The sequence below is a fragment of the Triticum aestivum genome, chromosome 5A (genome assembly GCF_018294505.1).
Source record: "Triticum aestivum cultivar Chinese Spring chromosome 5A, IWGSC CS RefSeq v2.1, whole genome shotgun sequence".
NCBI classification, from domain to species: domain Eukaryota; kingdom Viridiplantae; phylum Streptophyta; class Magnoliopsida; order Poales; family Poaceae; genus Triticum; species Triticum aestivum.
Genome location: NC_057806.1, coordinates 100,125,326 through 100,150,441, shown reverse-complemented (window position 1 = coordinate 100,150,441; position 25,116 = coordinate 100,125,326). Strand labels below are relative to the sequence as shown.

The following is a 25,116-nucleotide window of genomic DNA, read 5'->3' as shown; positions in this document are numbered from 1 at the left end:
CAATCTAGACGAGCCAGTCGCTCGTATACTTAAGCAAGCATAGCGTGTCCCACGAAATACTCGATTCACACCACTTTCACCTTGCGACTGCGGGCAGCACACTATCCGCCTCCACGTCCACAGCCAACGCCCGATCTCCCATCTCATGGAGCAGCGTCACGCGGACAAAATGCCGGCGAGCGCGCCGCATCACGACGAGCACCCGAAGCAGCCGCCTCCCGACGAGGAGGAGGCTTCTTCGCTGAGCCCCACGGTGGCGAGGCTGGTCCGGGAGTCCATCGCCTCCAAGCCGGCGGACGGCGGGAAGGCGGCCGCGGACGGCTCGTCAGACATCCTGGCCTTCGCGCGCTCCGTCGACCGCGTGGACTCCAGCCTCGAGTAGCTTCGCTAGTTTGTGCTTAGGTGACCCACGCTCGCTTTGCTTGTACCGTATTAATAAAACGCTCGACAGTTTATTTCCCTTACTGTAAGTTGTAGAACACCGCGCTTATTCAGGTCATGTCTTTTCCCTTTTCCTTCTCACTGAGAAGCAACGTTGCTAATTATTCAACTCGCTGAATGTAGTCGATACTCACTTTTCTCCCTTCTTTTTTCCGATAAAGGATTTTTCATTGAATAGATATATTGAGGTGATACAATCGCATCGAAAGAAAGTCCGGCCTCTGCATAGCTAGATGCACACAGCCAAAAAGTTAAGAGTGACCTAAGCCAAAAAGTTAAGAGTGCCCTAAGAATAATAAAAATAATTTGGTACAATGCGAAGCAAATAAATCATGTCGATGCTAAGGTGCGGTAGGTCCTATCCGTAGATCACACCGCCATCCATAAGGGTAGAAAATCCCCTGGCCGAACGCTCCAGCCGTAGATGTTATCATAAAAAGGTCCCTATCCTCCAGTCTTTACAGGATAGACCAAGTACGGAGCCATCGTGTACAAACATGAATAACCTGCATAGAAGATGAGACGCATTTGTTATTGAAGATCACATCATTCCTGGTAAGCCACAGTGCCCAGCATAAGGCCGCCGCTCCCACAAGAATATGTGCAGAAAATTATTTATCAATACCCCGCAACCAGTTGCCGAACATATTCCGTGCACTACGTGGTGGGTATAAATTAGAAGCTATCTGAACTATGGCCCAAACTGCCCGAGCGAATTTGCACTCAAAGAATAAGTGTCTAATAGTCTCGTCATGTTGGCAAAAGACACATGTCTTAGAACCATGCCAGTTTCGTCGTGCCAGATTATCTCTAGTTAGGATGACTCCTCTATGTAGAAACCAGAGGAAAATCTTCACTCTTAGAGGAATTTTGAGCTTCCACAATTTCCTGTTATCAACTGGAACATCACAATGAACCATTGCATCATACATGGATTTGACAGAAAATTTGCCATTCTGATGCAAGTTCCATCGAAAGACGTCCGGCTCACCTGACAGTTGAATGTCCTCCAGACGAGTGAGTAATTCATTCCATGCTGCCAGGCGAGGGCCAAGAAGGTCCCTACGGAAAGAAATATCAGGGTTTTGTTGTCCTAAAACTTGTTTGATCGTGACAAATTTATGTCTGACAATTCTGTACAAGCTCGGATATTGCACCATTAGTGGGTTGTTCCCTAGCCAGGTGTCTTCCCAGAATCGAACCTGAGAACCATCCCTAACCGAGAAGGTCTCGAATTGGAAAAAGAATTCCTTGGCCTTCATCACGCCACTCCAAAAATGCGAATCCCCGGGTTTCCAATGAACTTGAGAAATGGCATTGGATCCCACATACTTGTTGCGAATGATTTCCTGCCATACCCCATTCTCAGAGAGTAATTTGTAAACCCACTTGCTGAGAAGAGCAATATTTTTTATCTCAAGGTCTTGAATTCCCAGCCCCCCTTGACTCTTAGGTCTGCATAATACACTCCACCTAGCCAGTCGATATTTCTTGGATTCATTATCGCACTGCCAAAAAAATCTGGATCTAAAGTAGTCTAGTCGCTGGAGAACCCCTTTCGGTAGGTGGAAGAATGACAACATATATAGAACCATGTTGCTTAGGACAGAATTGATCAAGATCAAACGTCCCCCGTAAGACAAGAGTTTGGCCTTCCAACTGGCTAGACGTTTCTCAAGTCTCTCTTCCACATACTTCCACTCAGCGATAGTTAAACGCCGATAGTGTATAGGAATACCCAGATATCGAATCGGAAACTGCCCGAGCTGACATCCAAAAATCTCAGCATACTCAGGTGCTGATTCTGCAGCATCACCAAAGTAAAAGAGTTCGCTCTTATGAAAATTGATTTTGAGACCAGAAAGTTCCTCAAAAGCACATAAGAGCAACTTGAGATTTCTTGCCTTGTCTAGATCGTGATCCAAGAAAAGGATAGTGTCATCCGCATATTGTAGAATAGATAGTCCATCTTCTACCAAGTGTGGAATGACACCACTGATTTGACCGTCCAGCTTAGCCCGCTCAACAAGGGTAGCTAGCATGTCGGCCACAATATTAAACAAAATAGGAGAGGCGGGGTCCCCTTGGCGAAGCCCCTTCCTTGTCTGAAAATAGTTGCCAATGTCATCATTAACTTTTATGGCCACACTGCCTCCAGAAACAAAGCTCTCTACCCAACGACACCATTTTGGTGAAAACCCCTTTATGCGCAAAGTTTGCAACAGAAAGGGCCACTTAACTTTATCGTAGGCTTTTTCAGAATCTATTTTAAGAATGACAATATTCAACTTTTTCCGGTGAAGCTCATGTACAGTTTCGTGCAGGACGACCACTCCATCTAATATGTTGCGGCCTTGCATAAATGATGTTTGAGTGGCTTTACGACATGGTCAGCCACCCCGTTCAACCGATGAGTAGCGACCTTCGTAAAGATTTTAAAACTTACATTCAGAAGGCAAATCGGTCGATATTGTTGAATACGATTAGCCTCCTTAATCTTGGGCAATAGGATAATTTCCTCAAAGTTTAAATGAGAAATATCAAGGTCTTCGGTGTGCAGTTGGTGAAACAGTGGAACCAAGTCTGCCTTAATCACGTCCCAAAAACATTGATAGAACTCTGGGGAAAGCCATCTGAGCCCGGAGCTTTGTTGTGTTCCATTTGGAACACAGCGGTTTGAATTTCCTCCTCAGAGAACGGGGAGGTTAGGAATCCATTTTCCGCTTCCGTAACTTGAGGGATGTCATGAGTAACAGATTCATCCAACTGAAAATTTGTTTCAGCTGAAGGTCCAAAAAGCTCCTTGTAATACTTAGTAATGAAAGTTCTAAGTGGTGCGTCCCCCTCAATTCGGCCTTCCTCCTGGTCAAGGGAGAATATGCGTTTCTTTCTATGTCTGCCATTGGCAAGCATTTGAAAGTATTTCGTATTATCATCACCTTGCACAAGCGAATCCGCCTTGCAACGTTGGTACCATTTAATCTCTTCCTCGCGTAATAGGTGGGCAATCTGCTCATTTAGATTGCTTTTTTGCTCAATCTCAACAGCAGTCAGAGGCCTGACCTCCGCTATTTTATCAAGGGAACCGATTAAGGTAGATAGTCGTGGTTTTTCTTTTTTGTAAATGCCAGCAGTATGCTTGGCCCATCCACGAAGGAATCGGCGCAAGGCGCGAATTCGATTGTTCCATCGTTGAATGGGTGTGTTACCATGAGGGTGACGCACCCACACTTTCTTAACAAGGTCATGAAATCCCTCTCTAGTGAGCCAACCCAGTTCAAATTTGAACTGGTGACGGTTAGAACATGGGATTGGTTGTCCAAAATCGGTTAGCAAAGGAGTGTGATCCGATAAGGCCTCAATACGTTCTAGAGCCCGAACCGATGCTAGGGGGTATTTATATTCCCAGTCGGTGGTAACTAGCACTCGGTCAAGTTTTTCAAATGTTGGAACTGACCGGTTATTGGCCCAGGTATATTGACGGCCAGACATCGTGATCTCCCTCAGATCCAGGCTGTCAATAACAGCATTAAAGAGGAAAGGCCACCTAGTGTCAAAGCGGTCATTGTTTTTTTCCTGCTCATATCGAAGGATATTAAAATCCCCCCCCAATTAACATGGGGTGAGGATTGTCTCGACAGGTATTAACAAGTTCTTTTAGAAATGCAGACTTAAACTCCTCTTGAGCGGCGCCATATACAGCCACCAAACTCCACAGGAAGTTGTCGGACTTGTTTCGAAGGTGGAATTTAATATGATAATCCCCCTTTGATGTGGACAATAGTTGCAAGTAAGTAGAGTTAATACCCAGCAATATTCCACCGGACCTCCCGGTCGGCGGCAGTACGTGCCATTCGTAGTCCAAACCACTTGAAAAGTGGTCGAGAGTACGTGTTGGAAAATCACGTTTGCCCGACTCGGTGATAGCTACAAAGTCCAACGCATGATCCTTTACGCAATCGACAATGTGTTTGTGTTTAGCCAAGTCACCCAGACCTCTGCTATTCCAAAATATGCCTCTCATGATGAACCAATTTTTTGTTTAGAGACCTTCGCCTTCTTAGAAGAGCGCCCTCTTTTCTTTGCTGAGTTAGACTTATTATTGCGCACCGATGCGACAAGCTCACAAAGCGTAGTGTCGCGTACAGTATCGTCAAGGTCTACTTCAGTCGTGTCTTTAACCAAATGAGAGAGAAGCTTGCCTTCGTGATTGGCATCAGCATCCTCATCCTCCTCATCTGACACGAGAGGGTCAACAAAACTCGACAATCTAGGAGCAACCATAAGCCGGTCGAACTCCACTTGTTTAAGAGCCTTAACCGAAAAATCCACCTCTTTCTCATTACGTCCTAGTGACACTCCAAGTCTAGTAATATTTGAAGAAACTTTGGATTTATCAAAAGACATAAAAGATTTGCGAGAAGAGGTACCTTCGAAGTCAAGGTTGCGAACCGCCGTCCTATGCATGGCCTTCACCATAGAGTCCTCGTCTGTGTCTGCTGAACCATCAGTCCCGACGTAGTGACGCCCGCTGCGCCTCAGCGGTGAAGGAGAAACATCGGCCACCGCCCATCCCAGGGTCCCCGAGAGTCGGAGTAGTCTGCTGCGGCGATGAATAAGACATCCCGGCGACCCCAAGAGGCGGAGTAGACTGCAGTGGCGATGAAGAAGAAGATCGTATGGGCTGGTCGTCCACCTCCTCGAGTCCATATGCCGGCGCCCCCTGGTGGCGGAGGAGTAGATGACAGCGCTTGCAGCTGCGCCATGGCCGACTCCTAGCCAGCTATAACGGCCGGGGAGAAGATCACTCCCCGACGAGTCGGAGAGACAGGTGCTGGCGATGGTGGCGGAGATGTAGCGCTCGCAATCACCCCCGCAGGTGCCACCCCCTCAGATATAGGGCACGCGTGGCTCCCCTCGTCGAGGGGCGGTGCCGACGGGTGGGTCGGAGTCGACGACGCCAAAGACAGCGGAGCCGACGTCGTCGGAGGGGCAGCCATAGACGAGGTAGCCGGCGCCGTCGAAGAAGACTCCTTTAAAGACGAAGAAGCAACTGTGACAAGAAGGCCTCGATGAGGGTTCAGCGGTGTGATGGCACTGGTCATTTGCATGGGCACCACACCGTCCGTGGTAGCAATGGCCGAAGGGTTGTTAGGAGTTGAAGTGGGTTTGGACCTCTTGCTTGGATCGTTGCTCTTCACTGTATCCTCCCTGTCATGCCCCTTGTCGCCTCCTGGATTGTCGCCATGCTCCCAGACTCGAGGCACAAAATCGCTATCAACCTGGAAGTCTGATTTTTCCAGACTATATCGGAACTCATAACCTTTTCTTTGAACCACCACATTGGTAGAGAGAGAGAGAGTCAATGGTGCTGCTTCTGAAAGCATCCAGGTTTAGCACCGCTACCTGGATACGAACAATTCCTCTCCAACGTAAACAGAGAAGATCGTCATCAAGCGTAGCGCCAATGACCGAGCCAACCGCCCAAAGCCCCAAGAAGTGTCGGAGAGTGTGAGGCACCCCATGCACATGGACCCAAATAGGTATCAGCTCGAAACGGTGTGGTATCTCTTCTGGCTTCCAAGGCTTAAACTCGATAGTGACATTGTGAGACTTGATGAAAACAGCAAACCCAGTGACCCTGTGCAAAACTTCCTCACTCGGGAAGGACATGAGAAAAGTATCCTGACCGTGCGGTATGGCCTCCCACGTCCACTGCAATTGATACTGAGCAATCTTAGCAACCTCTGCCTCCACGATACTGGGAGTTATAGAGCCACCAGAAATAGATACCAAGGCCGTCAGTGAATCCCGTGGTGCAAGATCCTCCCTGCAGACATTGTCGGGCATTTGAAAAAAGGCCATACTTTCAGTTCCGTAACCACGAAGCATCGCCACCGGCTTCGGCATCTTGAGAGCAGGGCAGCGCCGCAAAGTCATCGGGTGATTAGTCTTGTTGCAAATGAAACAAAACTGTTGTGTCTCGCAGTCATCATTTGTGTGCGTTGCAGACTGGCACTTATAGCACCATACCTTCTTAGGAATTGCTACTCCCTCGGTTGCCCCTGAAGGCTGAAAAGTAGGTGTAGGCTGCTATTGCATTGATCCCAGCTGCATATGTGCGTACTGGCCGTGACCCGCTACCATCATAGACGTAGGGGCCATGGCGGGAACCTGCACTGGTGGCGGCATCATAGGGACCGCAGGTGGGGGAGTGGAAACTGGCGGGACTGCTCCCTGGTTCGTCTTCTGACGGCCACCTTTGCTTCCCTTCGGCTTGCGAGGTCGTGCAGCAGCAGGGCCTCCGGTGGCAGCAGAGTTATGTGGCGGCCTGGCGTTGAAGCTGGGAGCCATCTGCACCCCGGCATGACTACTATGATGTTGCACATAAGCGTTCATCGCAGGTTGAAAACCTGTCGGCTGCTGATGTTGCTGCGCGAAGCCAGTCGTTGGTTGAAGAAGATACGGCGGCTGCGACACGAACTGACCCGAGGTGCCAAAAAACTGTTGCTGGAACGACGCCTGATGCGCCGTGGAATGCTGCACCGGCACGAAATTTCCCAACGAAGCATAGGGTTGCGCAACCTGCACCGGCTGGTAAACCCCCAGAGCGAAGCCGTGAGCGCCTCCCGACGGAGAAGCATTAGGCTGAGAGGAGCTTGAGGTCGGATTCGGTTGGTGGCCGGTGGAGGTGCCCGGCGGCGCAGATGGGTCGCCGCGCGTCATTGCTGGGGAGCGGACAACAACCACGAAGGAACGATCGAACCTAGGGTTGACTGCCTGCTCTGCCCGGTTCCACAAGTGGCCAAGCCAATGGCTGAGATTGACCATCCGGAGCCGACGTCCAGGATTCGTCAGATGGCATGTCAGACCTGAAACGGCCGTAGATGACGGATCGAGATTTCGAACTGTGGCCGCCTTGGCGCTCCGCCTTGCTTGTCCCGAAGAAAACGCCGGCGAAGAGACTTCCGGCGAGGCCTTCCCATCTCCGAGACACACCTGCGGCAAGAGATTGCCGAGGGTTCTTGGCGGTGATGCCCGAGGAGGCGGGATCGGGCCGATCCAAGGCTTGATCAGCGGTCTTGACCGGACGGGCACCCCGGAGACGCCGTGGGTGGCCGCGGCAAGTATCACCGGTGGCTCCTTCAATCCAAGCACATCCACGATAGCATCCAACGTAGAGGCCACCGTGATTTCCGCCGAGTCCAGCGACGGTTCTCCGTACTGGTCGGACCTGCAAACACGAGAAACCTCACCTGTCCGTCGAGACGACGGTCTCTCCCACACCCTAGACGCCGGTGTAGGGTAACCAATGTCCACCCAGAACTCAGCTGCTAGTTCCTCGTCCGTCTTTCTCCGGCGAACAGCCGAAGGTGGCAGTGTAGCTGCACTAATGGAGGAGTCATCAACCGCATGCACCATCTCCTCCACATCGGTAGAACCGAGGCAAGAGAACCGAGATCCGGAATCCGCCGGCGGAGACGGCGACCAGCATGGCGCTAGCGTGAGCCGCCGCCTAGAGGCGAGCTGCATAACACGGGTTGATAAAAAAGAGAAGATTTTCAAAACGCAGGAATAAAAAAACATGGGATTAGAGTGGAATGTCGTCTTGAATTCTACAGGATTGTATGAGTGTTTGATTATGCATAGAAAAAACGCAGAATTCTTTCAAAGAGGTTTGAGTAGATGGGATATTTTCTATGAAATCTAGTGCAAATGAATTGTATAAAAAATTCTATGGTTTACAATCCTATGAATCAAACAATCAAGATAACTTTTTTCCTAAGAATTAGAATTCTCCAAAAGTTCTTTGAAAATCCTTTGAATCAAGGAGGCCCTAAATTGTTTCATCGTCTCAAATGTATTGTCCAGCAGAGCAATTCCATGAACCTACTACCTCAGGGCAGGCTTGTATGGAAGAAGAAATCAACTGCAAGCCGGTGACACTAGAGATATGGGGAGATGTCCATGGATGGAGATGATTGATTCCTATTCTACACAGGAATAAAAATTCATTCCTACAGACCAAAAGGCTCAAAGAAATTTTTTCTTTGCAAATCTTATCCTATAAAATTCCTACAAACCAAAGGATTTGGAGACTCAATAGGATTTGAGAAGTAAATATCAGCTCAAACATGTTACTGGAGGGCCGTTTTCTCAAATAAGTAAAAAAGAGGAGTTTCAGCGTTCAGCGTTGACGAAGCGGAGATAGCTATTTGATCATATCCCTGCAACTGCAATAATGAAATTTCATTCAGCTCAAAATAATAATAATGAAATTTCGTTTTAGAGGTCCTTGCGCTGGTTGTACACAGAGCTAAGGAGAACCTTTGTTTTTTATTGAAAAAAGGTACTAGTATATCGCGTGATACAATCGATACGAGACGCAGCTATCCTCTATATCCATGGAGACGACATCTAAGATATGTATATGTACTAGTACTAGAGAAGAGAGTAGAAGAAGAGAAGAGATATGCATCAGGGATCAGGCGATGGAGGCGAGCCGTCGGGAGCAGAGGGAGCAGTGGAAGCGGCGGCGGACGCGGAAGCAGAGCGGGACGTAGCAGAGCCTGGGCGCGCTCTCCACGTCGGTCGCCACCACCCCGCCGCCGCAGTAGGGGCAACGCCCTGCCGCCTGGTACGTCGCCACCACGCGCTCCGGCTCGTCGCACACCACCACCAGGCACATCCTCCCTCCTCACGGCTCCTCTCTCGGTAGACGGTAGCCGATACCTATCCTTCCGTTTTCTTCTCTTCTTGTCACCAAGTCAAGCCTCCTCCGGTTTCTATCTTGTTCAGGCGCGCGTGTGTGTGTGTGTTTTGCGGGGTATGTGTGTGTGTGTGAAGTGCGGTGCTCTGTGTTCGGTGCAGCACTACATGACTCCATTTGTGTTTTAGTATTGGACGAGCAATAATCGAAGCGGATTCTAGGCGGTCGGGAGCATCTGATTCTCTTTTTTTTCGAAAGTACGCCTAACAGCTTACCATTGAGAAACAGTAAAACAGGACGACCTACCAGGCTACCATAAGCATCCACAGAAGTTTTTCTTTGAGATGATAAATCCCGAACATTCGGATTTTAAGCATAGCAATCCAAACGTTTTTTATGGCAATTTTGGTTTAGGCAGGTTGACAAACATGACAATTTTCTAAGAAAAAAACTATTTCAAAATTGTCATGTTTTAACATCTGAAGTTGCCATCTCACATCAACTAAAGTTGCCATAAAAAAAGTTCGAAATGACATGTTTAAAATCTGAACATCAGGATTTATTGGGAATTTTTAGTGGTGCATTCACATTGCTTTAGGATTGGGCGTTGTCGATCCGATGCTGTCTAGCTGGGCGTTTCCTATCTAGACTTCAGGCATGTTACTCTGTATTTTACAAACGGATGCCTGAAGCGTCCCAACGCTGGGCTAGACCATTTAGCTTTTTTCTTTCTGTGTTTCAATCCGAAAAAAGCGTGCTGGTTGTGAATCAAACCAGCGACCTCCTTCATTGAGGTAGGCTGGTATAACCACCCAGCAGGATCTCGTAACATTCAACTTTTCTTCTTCTTCTTTTTCTTTTTTTCCTTTTTTGTTTTCAGTCGTTTTCTTCCTGGTTCGATGAAAGTTTAGCAAATATGTGAACTTTTTCTTCAGATCGGTTCTTTTTTGAAATTTGATGAATTTATTTCAAATTGATGAACTTTTTCTTTTTGTACTCATGATTTTTTCTCTTTCGTATGAATTTTTTGTTCTTTTTTCTAAATGCGATCGAGCGAACCTATAGAGAAAATAAAATGCGATCGATCTAGCTCTACATGGACTGGTCCACCAGGGTTGGCGCATAGGTGCTAGGGAGCTTCTCTGGCGCCTGAAGCGCCTAATAGGAGGGCGAACGTGACCCAAAAATTAGGCCGGAATCCTATTCGGCGCCTTTAGAGTGCATTCCGTACAGGGCGCACACCCCCCTCGGTTCTGGGCCGGCCCATTTATATTTTTTCCTTCTGTTTTGAACTCCAAAAATCACGCGTGCGGCATGATTCAAACTACCGACATCCCAATTCAGTGCCAAGGCAGTAACCAAGTGGGACTCTCGACGTGTTCTACCAAGTTTGCCTTTTCTTTTTAGGTATGTCTAGGGCACATCTAGATGTGCTTTAATTATTGCACATCTAAATGAGTGAATCAAGTATAAAGAGAAAGAAAATATTCACATGAATCTCAATGTAAGATCAATGCCATATGATTTAGATGTGCAATACTTATGGCACATCTAGATGTGCTTTAAAAAAACTGTTTATTTTTTACTTTTTTAAATGCAATGCTTAAAAAATGATGCGGTTTCCTTTTTTTGTTTTTGTTTTATTTTTCTTTCTCCTTTTTTATCTTTCTTTCCTTTTGGTAAAATTCGTGAACTATTCTTAATTCGTGAAAATTAGAAATTCGCGAACTTATTTCAAATCCCAGGATTTTTTTAATTTGATGAACTTTTTTTTCAAAATTGTTGAACTTTTATTCAAATTCGATGAACTTTTTAATATAATTTCGATGAACTGTTTTCAGTATGGATGAACTATTTGTCAAATTCATGACCTTTCTGGAGTTTGTGAACTTTTTTCAAAATCAATAAACATTTTTGAATTCAAGATATCTTTTTAGTGAACTTTTTTTATTTTTTTAAATCGTATTTTCTCAAAAGTCATGAGTTGACACGTAGATTGGTTAATCGCGACCGGTCAAACGCGATCGAGCTACCATGGAAATTGTTCAACCTCGAACGAACGAGGCCGTTCACATTTTCTCATTTTTAAGTGTTAAACCAAGCTTTATGACTCAAAGTCCACATGATGTGGAATACAAATCGGAACATGGGGTTGCTCTAGCCAGACATGTCAGCCCCTGATCAAGAGAATGTGCAAACTTGGCTAACCTATCAGCATCCATATTAGATGCTCTAACTTCAAAAGAGAAATTACAGTTAAAAAATGTTGCTCACATTTTCTCGTGAACAGACGATCAAGCCGCTCGCCTTCTTCTTGTGCCGGCCCACCAGTGTGGGTGTGTGAGCGCGAGGGAAATGTTCGGGCGGTTAAGGCACGGAACAGAAGCTCCCAAAATTAGGTACGTGGTGTTCCCCGTCATTGTGTTCTTTCTCGGCAATGACTATGCACACGCCGCATCTGCTTTGTCCCCATAGTGAACACTGCTCATGCTTTAATTTCCACTTGTTCGAACAACAGCATTGGGGAGTTTTCGCAAAAAAAGCAACATTGACGAGTCAATTATTTTGCTGTTAAGTCGAGATAATTGCTTCTATGTGTCGCTGGAAACACTTTCATATTCACATGTTGTCCTAAATTATGAGATTCTTGATCACTGCTGAATTTCTTTTACGTCCACAACAGGTTAAAGTTTTTTTTTTTGTCTCGTGTGTGCTATACATGTCCATTCCCTTTTCCTCACCTCAAACACAACAAGGCATGGCAATAACTTTCCGCATATATATATTATCTACAAAGCAACTACGGTTTCAGTTGCCCCGTCTTTGGTGTTGGCACAAACATAATCAATTTAGCGTTTTTTGTGTCTGTTAATCAGTGAGGCTGGATGTTCATCGCATATATGTACCTGCGACAGGAAGTCTCCCATTGTGAATTAGCCTGAACTTAGTGCACTACTAACAGGGTTGCTTTGTGCAATTTAGTTTGCAAGTGGGTGTAAATGAACATCCTATTAAGGAACCACCATAAATTCAGAAACCACCGAGCGGTTTAAGCCCTAAAAAGCTTGATGGCAAGAAAAGCGCACAACTTAAGTAAATCACTTATCCTTAACATTCATTGTGTACCATCATTATATTACTAGCCAATATGAGGTGTAAAGAGGGGTCTCGAAAAGTCAGTTCTTTTGTGAAAATTGTTGGACATCATATATGTAGGAAAAACACTAATTTGACCATTATTCCCTTTACTCTGCTTAAACATTTTACGTCTTACGTCACGAGAAAAATGTCGTCCTTTGTGAAAATGGTCACTTATTGTATACGCCTATGAAAGAACAACCATATTGTCTTCTAAATTTTCTTGTCAGTTGTATGTTTCATGTCTCTGAAAGAGTTTCCAAAATCATGTTGATCATCCATTAAGGTCTAGATGGATAAAAACACAACACAAGCAACATGTAACAATGAAGAAAATTCAATCCTTCTTGGCAGCTGTACAGAATCCTTAACACATGTTGCTAATGTGTATGCAACTTACAACATGTTGTCAATGGATATGCAACATACCGACATGTTGTCTATAACATGCTCAAACAACATATGCATTGCCAAAAAGTTCTCAATATCACTAACCTCGTACCATAACAATGAAGGCACCGCCTTCGCCAATCCAGACCCGTCAACCGTGAAAACAGCTCGATTGAGCCCTATCGAAGCTTAGATCGGGTGATCCCACACGTCCCACCCCTGGGATCATCTTCTTCCAAGCTTGGTTGCGTGCCACCGGGGCAGAGGAGGAGAATTAGTGGGGATGGTGGGGTGGTGGAAGAGGAGCCTGCATGGAGGACCAGTCAGGGCCGGCCCTGGGGCATGGCGAGGAGTGCGGCCGCCTAGGGCCCAGCCCAAGCAAGGGCCCATCCGTTTGCATGTCTCTAGTAGATATATAAGCATATTAGGAAGAAGAAAAGATAGAGAAGGTAAAAAGACCAGCCAAGAGACAACCATTCAGCCAGTCACCTACTCCCGCTGCGCGACCAAGCTAGGAATTAACTCTGCGGCGAAATTTTTGGCCATGAAATCAGCCAATCTGCTAATATCCTTGATTATCGATCTCAATTAATGCCGGATCTATGCAGTGTGAGATGTGTATCCATTCCATGCAGCCAAAAATCCCATTTAGTTTGGCAAGTATGAGTCGCAGCATGCAATACTCCTTCCCACAAAATTAAAAAGCATGCAGCACTCCTTTAATTAGGCCCCATGCATCATGCAATACTCCGATTCAAGCTAAAAAAAGCATGCAATACTCCACTAATTAGGCACCATGCAACCAATGATTTTTCTCGTTGGATGAATCTCGTTGTCGGTTCTTCCGACGGGTCGCAGCCACTACACACCTGCCACAACATTATTGGTGATAGTCGTGGCAGTCAGAGCCGTGCCAAGGCGAGGGCCCATGGCCGGTGGAGTTCAGAAGTTCGCACAAGGGCCTCTAAGATGCTAGGGCCGGCCCTGGGACCAGTAAAACAAGAGAAGAGGCTTGAATCATTTTCCCGCCGTTAAACTGATGAGGATAGCCAAGGTTGTGACCGCAGATCATGTTAGTGGCCTTTCTTGTTAAATGAACCTTCGTATTCTTGAGAAAAACGTAAGATTGAATGCTGATGCCAACATATGGGGTTCCAAATTTCTCTTAGCAATGCACCCTGTTGCACTACTTTTTCTGTTTGATAGCTTACCATGAAATCATTTGTTGCACTACTTTTTCTGTTTGATAGCTTACCATGCCGCCTGGTCACATCGTATGGATCTTTTTCATAGAAGTTGCATTTCGATGCCCACGATCAAATGATTTCTTGTTGAACTTGTCATGATTTCCAAATGTTTATTTATTGCTAAGAAATGATGATTGGCATGATCAATGACAGGCCGAAAAGAAGTGAAATTAAGGCAGTAGCAGCAGCAACGGCTTACATTTTCTGATCAGCTAGACTAGAGTGAGAAGTGAAGCTTCCAACGGTTGTAATAAAAGAGAAGAAAACTAAAGAAGTTGTGCAACGAACAAGCATGCGATGCCATCGTCTTCTTGAGGTTTGGATGCTGCGCGTGCAAGAAAGCGGCCGGCGCGCGGTCAGCGGCCGTTCATCTCGCCGGGCGGCCAGCGGCGGCACGACGAGCCGACCTGCTCGAGGAACTTGGTGAGGCGGGCGTGCTTGGCGGCCCACTGCTCCGCCATCTTCTGCTCCTTGAGCTCGGCATCACGCCGGAGCCCGGCCACCTTCTCCCGGTACTCCGCCTCGAGGCGCTCCACGGCGGCCGCCTGCTCCTCCCACAGCGCTCGCATCTTGGCCTCGAACTCCTCCGCGGCCTCGCGCCGCCGGCACGCGCGCTCCGACTCCAGCTGCAGCTCCACGCGCTTCAGCCTCCACGAGGCCTCTTTCCGGTGCGCGGCCCACGCGCGGTGCCCCTCGTCCAGCTCCCGGCAGCACTCGGCCAGCTCTGCCAGCGCTGCCTGAGGAGCATCCGCCACCATGCCCGGCGCCGGTGGCGGCCTGGCGAACCCGAACGCGGCGCCGTCTCCGCCATCTGCTGCTGCTGCTGCATCCACGGCGCGGCGGTCGGGGGCGGGACGACGGCGGAGGCGAGGCTGAGCGTCACGGACGGCGACGGCGGCGCCGGAGAGACGGGCGCGCCGTTGGCGGCGGTGGACGACATCCAGGGCGGGAGCATGGGAGCCGCCATGAGGTGGTGGTGGTGCAGCGGCGTGGCGCCCACTCCCACCTGCTGCCTCTCCTTGACGAGCTTCTCGGCGAAGTTCTCGAGCAGCCACTCGTACCTGCCCCTCTCGTCGGGGCTGGGCTCGGGGGGCGGCCTCCGGCTGTCCCTGATCTCCCGCTGCTGCTTCTCCTTGAACACCTCCCACCACTTGCCGAGGCGCTTCGCCGTGCGGCCGGGCACCTCGGCGGCGATCTTCTTCCACTTGTTGCCGTGCTTGGCCTGGAGGCGGATGACGAGGCGCTGCTCGTCGTCGGTGAGGGAGCCCTTCTTGATGCCGGGGCGGAGGTAGTTCTTCCAGCGCTCGAGGCAGGACTTGGCGTCGCGGTCGAGGGGCACGTTCATGCGCTGCGCCACCAGGTTCCACTCGCGGGGGCCATACTGCCGGACGTAGGAGCGGAGGATGGCGTCTTCCTCAGGCCGCCACCGCTGTCTCTCCTTCATCTCCATCCGCACCTGCACCACAGGCCATCGCCCATCCCACCTCCTCACTCCTCATAATGCACTCTGCATCCATCCACCCATCATCCATCCATGAAGGAAAAGAAAAAAGAAATCAAATTAGCTCCTTGCAAGTCAAAGATTGTAGTCTTCAAAAAGTACAAGGCGCAGCGGCAGTGATAATCTTCAGACAAGAAAAGGTAACGAGAGAGAGAGAGAGAGAGAGAGAGAGAGAGAGAGAGAGAGAGATGACTGGTGGTTTAGCTGCTTTATTCATTGCGGCATTAATAAGGTTTCAGTTGAGGGATGCATTACTCTCATCTGCAGCACACCTCTGTACGCTGCTACTACCAGGACTTGCAACTGCGTACATGTTTCAACTTGGCATCGAAAAATTGTTCAAGTCATTTTTTCACCACAGCCCAGGGATAGAGAGGAATTGACAACGAATTAAACCTTAAGTACAGCCGAGTGATGAGCAACTGCAAAGGCTTGTCTTGTATCCAGAACTATGTCGCAATCTAGCGTTAACTTGGGTGATGATATCAATCAAGGACACTCTACATAATCTGGCGAAATGCCCACCTCATACCCAAGGAAAACAACAAACTGAGAGAATGAGCAAGGGACAGAAGCAAATCCAAATTCAAATCAATGTGATGATACCGGGACCATTTTTGCAACCCCACGTGATGATTGCTAATTACGTGCTAAAAGGCATCGAGTCAGGGCTAATCATACAGCGACGTGCAATTACCTAAGATTTTTTCGGCGTAGCATCTTAATTTTTCACGTATATTAGTGAAACATCAAATCAACAGAAGATAAAAAAATGCAGTAAAAACCTGAAAAAAATTCAGGCAAACGAGTTGGTGGATCTTTGGAGGTAAGGTGTTATGGATAACTATAAACATGATATAAGAGCAAAGAGTAGCCTACTTCTCAAAGTATCGGACTTAGTGGGAGCTATAATTCTCAAGATTGGTTTAGCTTATGCATTTCATCTTCTAATTCAATCATGAAAAGGAAGAAAATCACACATTCAAACCAGATAAATCAGTGAGGTGTCCCATTCTTTTACATGTTATTACTGACAAACTGATGGCGGTGTGGGGGTTCATATGAACTGCAGGTAGTAGTATATGAAGAAACTTAGATCTGTGGAACTATGGTGTATTAGCGTCGTTCAGATTAAAAAGAAAAACATGAAGCAGGTTCCTAGTTACTACTGTACTTATCGTTCTTGTATCTACATGAATATTCCAAAGGATATGGAGGGAGAAACAAGGAGCCATAATCATGAAGCAATCAAGAGGAAATGATGGAGGAAATTTTGGGAAATCCCTACGAAAGAAGCTGGATGGTTCTCTTTCCTTTGCCAAGAATACAAGGAAACATTTCGTACTCTCGGAAGCACTCTAAGAAGTGATGCTTCTTCAAGCATTTCATACCCTCGGAAGCACTCTAAGTAGTGATGCTTCTTCAAGCATTTCATACCCTCGGAAGCACTCTAAATAGTAGTTATTTATGCTTCAATTAGCATGTCATCAATGAATAGAGAACCAAAAAGGAACAAGGCAATAAAGAATCAAGCAACCAGTGCATTCATGCTAGCAGTAAAGATCCAGAAAGCTTGTAGTGGAACCAAGAACATATGCAGGAAATTAAAACGGTCAGAGCACATCAGTCCCCACTCCATACTTCCTAGCCATCCATTCTACATCTCATCTCAGACAATGAAAAAAGGTGTAACTAGTAGACCAGCAGTCCTTGTCGTCAAAACAAAAGTAGCAGGACAGAAATAAATTTGTTTCATAACCAGCTAATTAACCAGGAAAGATGAACAAAGGCGCCCGCTACAGCTTGAAGAACAGGATGAACTGGCTCAAAGAAGAAGAGGAAGAAGCAGAAGACTTACAGAGGCACCACTACACCATGCTGTTCTTGCGCTGTTCTTGGCCTCTCCCTCTGAATCAAGAACACTTGGTAGATAGAGAGAGAGCCCAAAATTATTGCGAGGGGAGAGATCTCAACCGAAAGATTCTTTCTCTTCGCCCAGCCCAGCCCAGCTCAGCTCAGCGTGACTACGGGGGAGGGAGAGGGAGGTGCTGTGGCCTGTTGGTGGTTCAGACAGAGTGTGTATGCGTATATATGGAAGTGGGGGTGGAAAGGAGAGGTGGGAGACAGGAGGCAGCGAGAAATTAGGGCACGCGAGGCGGACGCAGGGGAAAAGACGGGGGAGGAAAAGGGATGGGTGGAAAGGAGAGGCGTCCGTATTTATAGACACGGACGCAAACACAGGAAAAGCGAGAGCGCTAGCGCTAGCATGGCCGGCCACAGTTGCGAGCACCATGCATGCATGCATGGAGTGGAGTGGACATGGATGGATGGATGTGCGCTCCCACATGGAGCCATGGAGAGATGGGGACGTGCGTGCGTGTATCTTCCCTCTCTCTCTCTCTCTCTCTCTCTCTCTCTCTCTCTCTCTCTCTCTCTCTCTCTCTCTCTCTCTAGCTTAGCTTGGTCGAGCTGACTTCACAGTGGCCGTGGAGCAGGGAGGGGAGAGAGATGCCAGGCACTCCACTGTTGGAGAGGAGATGGAACAATGGCCACAGCAGATGGAGCCTCTCTGGTCTGGCTGGGCTCAAATCAAATAATTTTCCGACCGCATCTGTGGGCTGTAGCGGTGGCATTTCCTTGCAGATGCAGATGCCGATGCGTGCCTCCTCTCTTCCTTTCACTTTTGTTCGCGCGCCATGAAATTTACTGGTGCCCGGCTCACGGCTGCCGCGCACTCACTGTGTTAGGAACTTTTCCTTGAGGAAATTGGCTGTGCGATGCCCCCAAAACTGGCTCCTCCACTGTGCCTCAAACCCATGCATATACTGCGGCCGCAGAGCACATCGACCAAAAAAAATAATCATGCGGAGAAACAAAAACAGAATTCCGTACAGATCCTCGGAGTTAATTGCACGACGTGTTTTTTACACATTGGTGCACAAATATGTAAAAGAAAAAAATATAGAAACTTAGCTTGACCAAAATGGATCCGATCATTAGAAAAAGTATATAAATTCGATTAGATTTGTTGCATAAAGAACAAAGTCTAAATGCAGGTACGTGCGGTTCCGGGGACGCGGGGGTGGGGGTGGGGGCATCTCATGCAGTGCATGCGCCCGTGGCGTCGTGTCATGGCAGCGACATGTATGTGCTTGTTGCCTAGCAGTAAACGCTGTGGAGGAAAAGAGAAGAGAAAAGGGTTCCCGTGGAGCAGCGTGCTCGGTGCGTCTCTGCGTGACCTTGTAACGCACTTTTGAGGCAGATTTTAGGATCACTACCAGGCATCGTTAAAGTGGATCCATTTCCATGGAGCACAAATCAAGATCACCTGACCAAAAGCAGGAGACCCTCTTTTCGTTGTTTAATGCTGGTATACTTTTGATGGAGGAGACCGACTGTGTCAACTGAAAAGAAGCAAATGCTGTTGGTTGTATGCATAGGGATTGCATGGATTCGAGCGGTCGTTATTAAAGAGAGAAAAGATGAGAGTAAGAATTCATGTCGACTGAATTTTCGGTTGATGTTGACAGTTTATCTAAACAAAACGGTATGGCTAGGTCTTAGTGGATTGAGATTTAACCAAGTCCCAATCAAAATGCTACAATATGTAAGAAAGAAAGAAAAATTACACGGATCTCAATGTATGATGTTATGAATATAGTATCGATTGAGACATAACCGGGCAAGACCGAAACAAAAATATGTACTCACTCTGTTTTTATTTCCTCTGCATGTCAAGTTTGACTGAAGTCAAACTTCATAAAATTTGACCAAATTCATAGAAAAAGATATAAACATTTATCATAACAAATCTATATGATGTCAAAATACATTCAATAATGAATGTAATGGCATTGATTTGTTATTGTATGTGTTAATATTTTTGCTTATAAATTCGTCAAAGTTTACAAAGCTTGATTTTGATCAAAGCTAATACACGGACTAAATAAAAAGGAGAGAGTGCAAAGCATGTGTTGGAAGGGTCCCTACGAAGCAAACAAATATCGCACCAAAAAATTCAAGATGGTTTTACATGCATGATTGAGGAATGGCAAAAGCTTGGATCCGCCGAATCATGGAGCTAGGTTGGCCATGCATGCGTATATGCGCAACCGTTGGTCCCATTGGGTGGTGACAAAACAATGATGGGATCTCTAGCTATAGACAGCGCTGTTGCAAGCATGCATAGGGCCTCCTGTATTATTGATGGGACCTCACCCCTGACCTCGCCTTGGCCCCGCGCTCTCCCTCTACGCACTGTAGCGGGCGTACGAGTGCTTGCTATAGCTCTCCTACTTAGCAAGTTCCAAATGAGCCGCATGTACTCATGTTTACAGGTAGAGAGTGCCAGGAAGATGCTGTACTCGGTGTGTCTCTGTGGTCACCGGCCGGCGGGAAGATGCATGGAAACGCAACCTTGATTCGACTACTTGTATACGCATACTGCTTTCTTCCCCGTGTATAGTACTGCAAATAATTCATCTTGTCTAGTTGTCTTGCCAGTATGATTAGGAGTCAATCTTCTAGCCATGGGTGTACTTCTTTAATTGGCTCTTTTACTATAAACCCTAATCCATCGATGCTTTGACCGCAATAACCACCATCAAACCAATGAACAAAGCACTAGAATCCACGTACCCTGCATGGGAGATTACCACTCCCATGTTGCAAACGGCCCCAAATTGATGGCGCGTAGCCATTTGTGGGCGAGGAGAGGTAGGCACGCACAGCTCTGCAGGCTAGGAGCCACGACCGTAATGGCAAGGGTAGCCGCAGGGCCGGCCGGCCGATCGAGGAACCGCAGAGGCCGGCGCTTGCGGCAGCGTATCTGCGCACGCTGGAAGAAGATCGCCCCCGCTCCCTCCCCCACCCAGATCGCGATCCCCCGCGCGCAGCCGGAGAATTCACTCCGGGCCGGGCCACCGGCGTAACGCCTCGAAGCGCCTCGATCAGAGCGCGCGAGCGAAACCCTACGTGGGTGGGGTGCGTACGAGAAGAAGGGGTTTTGCTAAACATGGCAGCATTTAGGGCCGAGCATCACAAGGCGCCCAGAGGCAGAGCGCGGGGCAGACGCCGGGGCGGAAAGAGCTACCCACGCGCGCCGCAGGCGAAGGTCGGAGGAAGACGCCATGGAACACGCAAGCCAGGCACCAGACTCCACAGCTAGAGCCTAGAGCTATTGCTCTGCTGCTAGGGCCCCGCGCCCACTGGCTGGCCGCGTCGTCGCTCGAGTCGATGACGTGTGCCCGCGCCGCGTGCGTACACTGCATACCGTATGTATGTATGTATGTATGTATGTATGTATGTGCGCGTGTCGACGTGGTGCACGTACGTATGCAGTACAGTGCGTGTGTGTAGTCTGTAGTGTATAGTAGTAGCACTTAACACGTGAGTTGTACTGTTTGTCTATATGTACATATACAACCGCCAACCGTGAGTGATGCGCTCTGACGCCTGCGGGTACTCCATTGCTCTCTTGCAGTACAACACTTTAGTTTTTCTTTATTTTATAAATCACAAGATACAATGAGGACTAATAAACCAATACGGAGATAATACGAGGGCTTCTACGATGTCCCCTATACAGTAATCTGTAATTAATTGATTCGCTGTGTCGGCGTGGGTTAGCTTCAAATGGAAGGTAAGACTAGGAAGGCGAGTTTCTACTATTGGGCCGGCCAAGGTGTGGTGTCCATTGGTGAAGGGTATTTACTACCACGTACTACTACTGCACGTACGTAGTGCATTATATGGTCTGTACGCAGTGGACACACTGTGGACAGAGCGTGCGTGCGGGGCCGGGTGCCGAGAGAAACACGCTAGCTAGTGACCGATCGATCAAATGGGTGGCTCCATGGCTGGCAGCGGCAGGCACCCTCTCGCCCTACTCAGTGAGCCCTCATCTTCATATCTAATCCGTCGACCTCTGTACACTGTACGTGTACGTGTACGCGCATTCATGGATACTATCTAATCCCTGTGCGCGCGCGTGCGTGCTTGATTCAAAACGAAGAGTTAAAACTTGACTCGATCGGGCGCAAGGTACGTACGACGATCCAGTCCTGGTCCGTCCACACCCCCCTCCGCCGGCCACTCGGAATTCCCTTTCAGCCCCTCAGCCCGGCCATCGGAGAGGAAAAGGACGGAACGGTCGCCAGTACACACACGAGAGCTCACGGCGACACCTTCGGCTCCACCCGTCGGCGCCCTTTTACCGCGCGCTTTTTTTTACGTGCACGTTGGTGGTGGCTCCGGCGCAAATGCGGATGGGATACCTTGCTCTGCTCCACCATGGATTGGGAGAGAGCTACTCCTACTCCTTACTGGTAGGAGGGAGATGGCAGCAAGTGATAGGCTGGGATAAAGGCAGGCTATTTATGCTACTGGCTCGTGCCAGTACGTACTACGTAGAGTAGGAGCCCAATTGAATTTGTTTTGATTTGACATGCCCATGCCCGTTCGTTTATCTTTACGACGTTGGCCGTTTCTTCTCCTCAGTTGACTTTTCCGTTCATCTTCCGGCTCAACAGTAAAACTGCGGGATTAGTTTGCTCGTAAAAGTATTTTTATTACGGGGTAAGGGATCTTCAACAACAGCCCACAAATTTTCTCCCGCATACAGAGGACTGGTCATCAGTCCGTGGACACGGATGCAGAAGAACACCATCCAACCGTAGCCGCATTCTATCCGCCAGCAAATTCAAATTCAAATCAACGTTGGTCTACACAACGCGTCGGATTGCATCCCTAATCACAATCAAAAGTAGGCAAGTATGCTTAGTTTTTACATGCCTGAATCCAAAAGAACATCAGTCTGACAGTCCTTGCATTTTTGCCCAGCCGGACCGACCATCCCAATAAGATGCTTCCCGATCAAGGAGATGTCGTCGCCGCCGCGTAGGCAGCCTCCGCGTCCGCGTCCACCTCCGCCTCCCGCGTCCTCATCTTCCGCCGCCGCCAACTCATCTTTCTGCCGCTCCAGCATATGGTAGCAGATGGATTGCATGATAATTATAACATCGACAAAGAGTTGATATTCAAGGTCACCATCTTGGAGTCCTCCGCATTGGCGACAATCTTTACCCTCTTTTTCTCGAGCGCCGCCTTTCATTCTTCGATCATGGTCCTCCTTTCTTCGAGCTTGATCTTCTTCTCTGTCGCCTCCATCAACTGCTTGAACCTCTCCGCCTTCCGCTCCTCCTTGATGTTCGAGCGCCCCACGCATGCCTCTTCCTTATTCACCAAGTTCTCCTCGAACCTCTCCGCCAGCTTGGCAGCCACACCTTCTCACTTTGCCCTCTCCTCCTCCCACTTCGTGCCCCACAGATTTCTTCTAACCGTCTTCAGTGGTTCTTGGGTTGGGTCGTCAGGGTCACCAGTTTCTTCCTTGTTGGCTTGGACGGCGGCCTTGACAATGAAAAGGTTCCACTTCCGCTGCCCATTCAACTTCAACCAACAATGCAAGACGGTGAAGGACTTCTTCTCCAACTTCTTGTACACCACACAAGCACGAGTAGGCTACAAAAAGTGAAACAATGCTTATCTGTCTAGTGAGCAACAAAACAATACATGTCCGGCTAGTGATCAACAATACTAAAGCACATCGGACTAGTGATCAATATAACTAAAACATATCCAGCTAGTGAGCAACAAAACTAAAGCTTGTCCGGCTAGTGATCAACAAAACTAAAGCATGTCCGGCTAGTGATCAACAAAACTAAAGCATGTCCGACTAGCGATGATCAACAAAATTAAAGCATATCCGGGTAGTGATCAACAAAACTACAACATATCAGGCTAGTGATGACCAACAACTTACTTGCTCGGTGATTTGTGCGCCGCCAGGCCACTGTGCGATGAGATGTTTCAAGTGTCTGCAATACTTGGAGATGGCCTCTTGGATGGTATACCATCGATGGTTAAGGGACTTCCACTCACGATTGTGGATCAACGCGTCGGAGTAGGGCGCGAAATGCTTGTGCTCATGGAACCATATGTGAATGTCCCTCCAAAAGGTGGTGCCATGGACAATATTGAGGCTAGTGGCCAACCATGCGTCGCACAACAGCTCATCCACATCGCATGTTAAAGCTTTCTCGTCTACCCTTCTTCTTCGGATTGCCGGCTGTATCATCCAGGTCACGTCGTCGCCGTCCTCCCCCTCTTCCCCCTCCGAATGTTGCTCTTCGGCGACCCAATGCTATTGTTGCTTTGTGAATCACTGGTCTCGGTGTAGGACCGTGTGTGGTCGTCTAGGAGTAGGACTGTTGCTGCAGGTAGTTGCCGGATTGGGTGGGATCCGAGTCTTCCACCTACTCGTCCTCATATCCCCTCCTCCTCCCTCGCCTCTGTGGTGGATGATATCGAGCATCTCCCTGTCCGCACCGCACGTCGGCTGCCCCGCTCTCGGTATTGCATCAAACAGCGTGTGGGCACCCATCTGTTCTCCGCCCGTCGTCCTCGTCCGGACAAACGGCGGCGAAGAATACTCGAAGAAGTGTGGCGTCGTAGTAGTGCGTGAAGGAAATATGCCCTAGAGGCAATAATAAAGTTATTATTTATTTACTTATTTCATGATAAATGTTTATTATTCATGCTAGAATTCTATTAACCGGAAACATAATACATGTGTGAATACATAGACAAACAGAGTGTCACTAGTATGCCTCTACATGACTAGCTCGTTCATCAAAGATGGTTATGTTTCCTAACCATAGACATGAGTTGTCATTTGATAAACGGGATCACATCATTGGGAGAATGATATGATTGACTTGACCCATTTCGTTAGCTTAGCACTTGATCGTTTAGTTTGTTGCTATTGCTTTCTTCATGACTTATACATGTTCCTATGACTATGAGATTATGCAACTCCCGTTTACCGGAGGAACACTTTGTGTGCTACCAAAAGTCACAACGTAACTGGGTGATTATAAAGGTGCTCTGCAGGTGTCTCCGAAGGACTTGTTGGGTTGGCGCATTTCGAGATTATGATTTGTCACTCCGATTGTCGGAGAGGTATCTCTGGGCCCACTCGGTAATACACATCACTTAAGCCCTGCAAGCATTGCAACTAATGAGTTAGTTGCAGGAGATGTGTTACGGAATGAGTAAAGAGACTTGCCGGTAACGAGATTGAACTAGGTATTGAGATACCGACGATCGAATCTCGGGCAAGTAACATACCGATGACAAAAGGAACAACGTATGTTGTTATGCGGTTTGACCGATAAAGATCTTCGTAGAATATGTAGGAGCCAACATGAGCATCCAGGTTCCGCTATTGGTTATTGACCGGAGACGTGTCTCGTTCATGTCTACATAGTTCTCGAACCCGTAGGGTCCGCACGCTTAAAGTTCGATGACGGTTATATTATGAGTTTATGTGTTTTGATGTACCGAAGGTAGTTCGGAGTCCCGGATGAGATCGGGAACATGACGAGGAGTCTCTAAATGGTCGAGACTTAAAGATCGATATATTGGACGACTATATTCGGACATCGGAAAGGTTCTGAGTGGTTCGGGTATTTTTCGGAGTACCGGGGAGTTACAGGAATACGGGGGAAGAAGTATATGGGCCTTATTGGGCTTTAGGGGGAGAGAGAGAGGCATCCCCCCCAATGACTAGTCCAAATTGGACTAGGGGGAGGGGCGGCGCCCCCTCCTTCCTTCTCTTCCCTCTTCCCCTT

The 25,116-nt window shown here is 48.0% G+C and overlaps 1 pseudogene; it reads right to left on the bottom strand.

Annotated features, from left to right (window-relative positions):
• Positions 1 to 14,022: 14,022 nt before the first annotated feature.
• Positions 14,023 to 17,619, bottom strand: LOC123102481 (protein rough sheath 2 homolog; annotated as a pseudogene).
• Positions 17,620 to 25,116: the final 7,497 nt, after the last annotated feature.